Genomic DNA, 6,555 nt, shown 5'->3' with positions numbered 1-6,555 from the left:
CACGACCTGAGCCGAAGGCAGACGCCCAACGACTGAGCCACCCAGGCGCCCCAAGAAAGTTGTCTTTATTACTACAACAAAGGTAAAAACAAACAGAAAAGGTTTACGTTAGAGTTTCGGCCCAGAAAAAACTGTGGAATGACCTGATAATTACTTTAAACTCACAACATTCCTGGGAGATAAGACAGATATTACTTTTATGCCAGTAAAACATAGAGCAAAATAAATTATAGATGAATTTGATTTAAGCATAATTGAATACAATTGTGGAAATCGAATAATCTCAGGTGAATTATTAATTTACATGGGGCGTCTGGTTTTTTATTCCCCACGGCCCCTATTTATCCATTATGTTTATCTTAGAAGTTGATTCAATTTCTTATGACATGATATAGAGGTATAGAGTTGAATGTTCCTATTTAATTAAACAGTGAAGCTCAGAGGCCTAAATTATGAGGCAATGACCCAAGGAATCATTCCTAGACAGGGATAAGGTGTGTGCTAAGGTGACAGTTTTTACCCTTCAGCCTAATAACAGGCCAGGCTACTTGCATCAGAATTGCCTGGGAATATTGTTAGACATACAGATACCCAAGTCCTCCCCCTCCCCCCAGATTTGGATCCAGTTGATCCCGGGAAGGTCCTGGAAATGTGTATGTTTTAAAGTGCCTCAGGTAATTCATAATTATCAGGAAGCCTAGACTCCTCCTAATTTAAGGTCCTAAGGAAATATAAATGCCAAGCTTGAGGCAAAGAAGCGTTTTTGTTCTTTTGATTGTCTTCAGTGTGAAAGAGGCTCTTTTGGAAAAAAGGATCCACATCATGTGCCTAGAGGAATGATCTAATTGCAGGCATGACTAGTGAGTCTCACACTGAAGAAGAAAAGCTTGGAGCAGAAATCCAATCAATTTTCCAATTGCCCTGATCTATGGGAACCGAGATCTTGAAAGAGTCTGGACAGTTTTATTGAGGTATGATTTTCATACCATAAAGTATGGTTTGAAAATAAGATTCACTCGCTGTGAATTCTAAGATTTTTAGTAAATTTATAGAGTTGTGTAACCAGCATGTCAAAATGCAAGCTGTAGTCCACCTGGAAGATGAGGTCAGCAAGTCACTTGGCAAGTTTAGAATTAGACAAATAGATGTGGGTGGTCTCAAAGCATTACCCTTCTTTATTCTTTTTTTAAAATTTATTTTTATTTTTATTTTTAGATAGAGAGCACACATGAGAGGTGGGGAAAGGCAGAGGGAGAGAAGAGAGAGAATCCCAGGCAGGCTAGACACCCAGCACGGAGCCCAGTGCAGGACTAGATCCCACAACCCTGAGATCATGACCTGAGTCGAAATCAAGAGTCAGACGCTCAACCGACTGAGCCACCCAGGAGCCCCTGCCTTTCTTTATTCTATGATTATTTAATAAATTGTTTCTTTGTTAAATATTGTTTCTTTTTGAAGAAAAAGTATGTGCTACCTTTGTAAGGCACAAAGTTCAAAAGGCATAAATGGGTATTTAAGAAGTTTCCCTCCCACCCTGTCACCCAGTCATCTGGTTTCTATTCCCAGTGATTCTTGAGGTGGATTACTGACCTTCAGTGGGAATATTTAGATAAATTAGTTTCGAAGTGACAGTTGAGTACCCAATACTGTCTTGGAGTTTGGGAAGAAAGAGAGTGCTAGAGATAAATATTAGTATTATTCAGGTGATACACCCAATGGATATATTTTCTAAAGCATAGTATAGAGAGAACAAAGACTATAACTTTGAGCACATTAACAAGCAGCTTAATAGGAGGGAAGGATAGAAAAAGATAAGAGAAAAATTAGGATAAGATTTGAAAAAGAAATGAAATAAATCACTGTTATGAAAAGTAAGAGAGCTGTTCAGCGATCCCAAATGCTAAGAGGTCATGCAGAATGAAGAATGAGAAAGGGCTTTGGGAGTGGAAGTTTATAATAAGCTGAGAGAAAAGCTTCAGCAGAGAAAGAGATAGGATGGGATTCACATTGTAAGAGATTAGGAAGACAATGGGATTTTTCTAATATACAAAGAGCTCTTACAAGCCAGTAAGAAAAAGATGACCAACCCAGTAAAAAAATTCACAAAGAACATGAGCAGGCAAAAAACTGAGGAGGAAATGCAATTGGGCAATAAACATATGAAAACAATGGTGCTGGAACAACTGGACATCTACATGAAAAAAAAAAGAATCTAGACACAGACCTTACACACCTCACAAAAATTAACCTAATATGGATCATAGACCTAAATATGAAACGCAAACCTCTACTACTCCTAGAAGAGAATATAGGAGAAAACCTAGATGACCTTGAGTATGCTGATGCCTTTTTAGATAAAACACCAAAGGCACGATCCATGAAGGAAATAATTGATAAGCTAGACTTCAATAAAATTAAAAACTTTTGCTCTAAAGACAATGTCAAGAGAATTAGAAGACAAGCCACAAACTGGGAGAAAATGTTTGCAAAAGACACATGATAAAAGACTGTTATCCAAAATATACAAAGAACACTTAAAACTCAGAAAGAAGAAAAACCACCCTATTGAAAAATGGGCCAAAGACCCTAACAGACACCTCACCAAAGAACATATATAGGTGGTAGTAAGCATATGAAAAGGTGTGACATATAATTTATCACCATGGAAATGAAAACTTAAAAAAATTAGATACTGGGGCAGCTGGGTGGTTCAGTCAGTTAAGCATCTGCCTTCAGCTCAGGTCATGATCCCAGGGTCCTGGAATCAAGTCCCACATGGGGTTCTCTGCTTGGCAGAGAATCTGCTTCTCCCTTTGCCCCTCTCCTTGCTTGTGTGCTCTCTCAATCTCTCTCTCTCTCAAATAAATAAATAAATAAATAAATAAAATCTTTTTAAAAAATGAGATACCATAACACATCTATGAGAATGGCCAAATCCAGAACACTAACACAAAATACTGGTAAGGACGTGGAAGAACACAAACTCTCGTACATTGCTGGTAGGAATGCAAAATGGCTCAACCAATTTCAAAGACAGCTGGGTAGTTTTTTTTTTTAAGATTTTATAATATATATGTTTAAAATTATAAGAATATAAATGTTACATATTTAATATATATTTAAGATTTTATTATAGATATAAGATGTGGTATATATATACAATGGAATATTACTCAGCAATCAAAAAAATGAAATCTTGCCATTTACAACAACGTGGATGGAACTAGAGGGTATTATGCTAAGCGAAATAACTCAGAGAAAGACAATTATCATATGATTTCACTCATATGTGGGATTTAAGAAACAAAACAGAGGAGCATAAGGGAAGGGAGGGAAAAATAAGATGAAATCAGAGAGGGAGACAAACCAGAAGAGACTCTTAATCATAGGAAACAAATTGAGGGTTGCTGGAGGGGAAGGGGGAGATGGGTTAACTGGGTGATGAGCACTAAGTAGTGCACATGATGTAATGAACACTGGGTGTTATAAACAGCTGATGAATTGCTGAAGTCTACCTATGAAACTAATACACAACGTGTTAATTGAATTTAAATAAAAATAAACTTCATAAATTACCTATTTAAAAAAAAGAAATCTCACTCCTTGGTATTTACCCAAAGGAGTTGAAAACTTATGTTCACACAAAAACCTGCACACAGATATTTATGGGAGCTTTATTCATAATTGCTAAAAGTTAGAAGCAACCAAGATGTCCTTTAGTAGGTGAATGGATAAAATAAACTGTGGTACATCTAGAGCATTGCATATTATTCAGTGCTAAAAAGAAATGAGCTATCAAGCCATGAAAACACATGAAGGATCCTTAAATGCATATCATTAAATGAAAGAAGCCAATCTGAAAAGGCTGCATACTATAGGATTCCAACTACATGATGTTCTGGAAAAGGCAAAACTACGGAGATTTTAGTATTAGTGGTTGCTGGGGATGGGAAGGCAGAGCACAGAGGATTTTTAGGGCAGTAACAGTGCTCTGTATAATGATGGATATATGCCATTATATGTTTGTCCAAACCTCTAGAATGTACAATACCGAGAGTGAACCTTAAGGTAAACTATGGATTTTGGGTGATTATGATAGGTAAATGTAGGTTCATTCTCAGTGAAATGTATACCATTTGGTGAGTGATGTTGATAATGGGGGAGGCTATGCATATGGGGTGCAGTAATATATGGGAAATCTCTGAATCTTACCAATTTTGATGTAAACCTAAACAACTCTTTTTAAATGATTTTATTTTTTTGAGAGAAAGGGAGCGCATGTGCAGGCAGTGGTGGGGACAGGGGCAGAGGGAGAGAGAAAGAGACTCTCAAGCACATGCTATCCTCAGCAAGGAGCCTGATGCGGGGCTCAATCCCACGACCCTGAAGTCATGACCTGAGCCAAAACCAAGAGTTGGTTGCTTAACCGACTGAGCCACCCCGGCATCCCTAAACCCTAGCATACTCTTGATACTATTTGGTATCTTTTTGAAGAGTAACTTGGCAATATCTATTCAAGTTAAAATGTTCTTAGCTCTTGACTTTGCGATTCCATTTTTAAGAATATATAAAAATAATTTTCACAAACAGGCAAAGATGTGTGCAGCAGGATTTATTACAGCTTTACTTATAATAATAAATGTTGGAAATAACCCTGATGCCCCCTGGTAGTTACTAATTAAATGTTGGACAATGGAATACTCTACAGTGGTTAAAAATTACATTAATGCTATATGAGCTGCCATGGAAAAAGTTACAGTAAATTGAAAAAGATTATGTAGTATTAGCTTGCTTTCATTTTATTTTTTTATTTTTATTTATTTTTTAAAGATTTTATTTATTTTTTGTCAGAGTGAGGGACAGCGAAAGAGGGAACACAAGCAGGGGGAGTGGGAGAGGGAGAAGCAGGCTTCCTGCCAAGCAGGGAGCCCAATACGGACAGAAAAAAAATGGAGATACGTACATCAAAGTCTTAATTATTTTGGTGAAGTAGGATTACAAGAGATTTTCACATTCTATAGCAATTGTTAATTCACAATATTCCATTGGATTCTTGTGAGTATTAAATGAGTTAATATGTCATAAGGCAATTAAAATGGTGGAACATAGCACATAGAAGCTATTACATAAATATTGTTACACTATGTTAAATATTTTTGAAATACTTTGATTTTTTTTACAACAGATGTGTATTATTTTTTAAGGCAGAAAAAAATGAGGTGGCAAAAATGCAGTGTTTGAGATTTTTAAACATGAAAAATTAAAAATGAGAGTTGGAGGATGCTAATGGGTCCCCTATGCATATTTGAAAGAAGTAGCTAGTTGAAAAGGTAAGGTTGATAATGACAAGGACCAGACAGAAGAGAATGAGAAACTATAATGATAAAGTCAACTCATATTTAATGAATGTTTATAGTGGACCAGGTGCTCCAATTGCTTTGGAGCCCACAAGGAAAAAAAGTTAATCTGGAGAGGAGGAACAATCTTCCTTCGAAGATTAGAACAAAAACTTTAACCTCAACTCTTCTAAAATTATATGCTAAATTTGGTGGACAAATGCATTTTTTAAATATCCAAGACAAGATCCATAACTTCCAGCAGATTTCTAAGAGTGTGTGAGCCCTGTCTTTCAAAGGTAGAAGAATCAAAGGATGAGATCGGTTGCAAAAAGAACTATTTTGAGAAAATGAGAGGGCTTTTGCCAGATACAGGATCCTTCTTTATATTAGTTAAGAAGGATCAGAGATTCCCTTTAAGGGCAGTGAAATTTAGTGATTATGACATTCCCAAGTTGTGATAGTTGATTCATCTTCCTCCCTCCATAATAGACGTCTAATGGCAGAGCGAATTTATACCGCTCAGACTCAGCGTTTAGTTTTCGCAGATCAACGAGCTCACCCAGAATCTTTTCTTTCCACTTCCTCGAAGTCAATCCAAATTTTTCCCAAACATCTTTTCAAGGAAGCCTTTGATAAATCTGTTTGGATGCTAGATCTGGCTCCTATCAACTTTTGGTGAATAGTTTAATGCCTCTGATTCAGTTTTCTTGCATTTGTCAATTAGCATTGAATGATTTCAATTTCTTACGAGGATCAAACGAGTTATCTGTGAAAACCTCTTGCAAAGTTTTGGCAAATATCAGTGCTATGCAATTTTTAGAATATATTCAGAAAAATTTTTAAGTTTTCTGAAGAATTGGTGTCCTGCGCAGTCTCGCCCCCCCAAATAATGAAAGTGGGTGGGCGCTCCTCCCGGATTGAGGCTACGTCTTTCGCTCCTTTTGTCTTTTAGTCGGACCAGAACTGTCATGGCGCCTTCAAGAAGAGAGGGAAGGCCTTCCTTTCGCCCAGCAGAATCATCGGGGGCACCTGGGCTGGACGGAGGGATGGACAGAGAGACCAGCCCCAGTTGAGACCGAACACACCGAAGGCTCCGAAAGGTCTCCGCCGGACAGGCTCAAGGGGAGGAGACCGGGTTGAAGACTAGGCCACCGAGCGACCGTCTTCCCGGGGCACCGCCCATCTTGACCGCCTCATCCAATGGAAACCCAACGGC

The sequence above is a fragment of the Leptonychotes weddellii genome, chromosome 10 (genome assembly GCF_054177405.1).
Source record: "Leptonychotes weddellii isolate Sample4059 chromosome 10, ASM5417740v2, whole genome shotgun sequence".
Lineage (NCBI taxonomy): Eukaryota > Metazoa > Chordata > Mammalia > Carnivora > Phocidae > Leptonychotes > Leptonychotes weddellii.
This window is presented reverse-complemented; position numbering follows the sequence as displayed.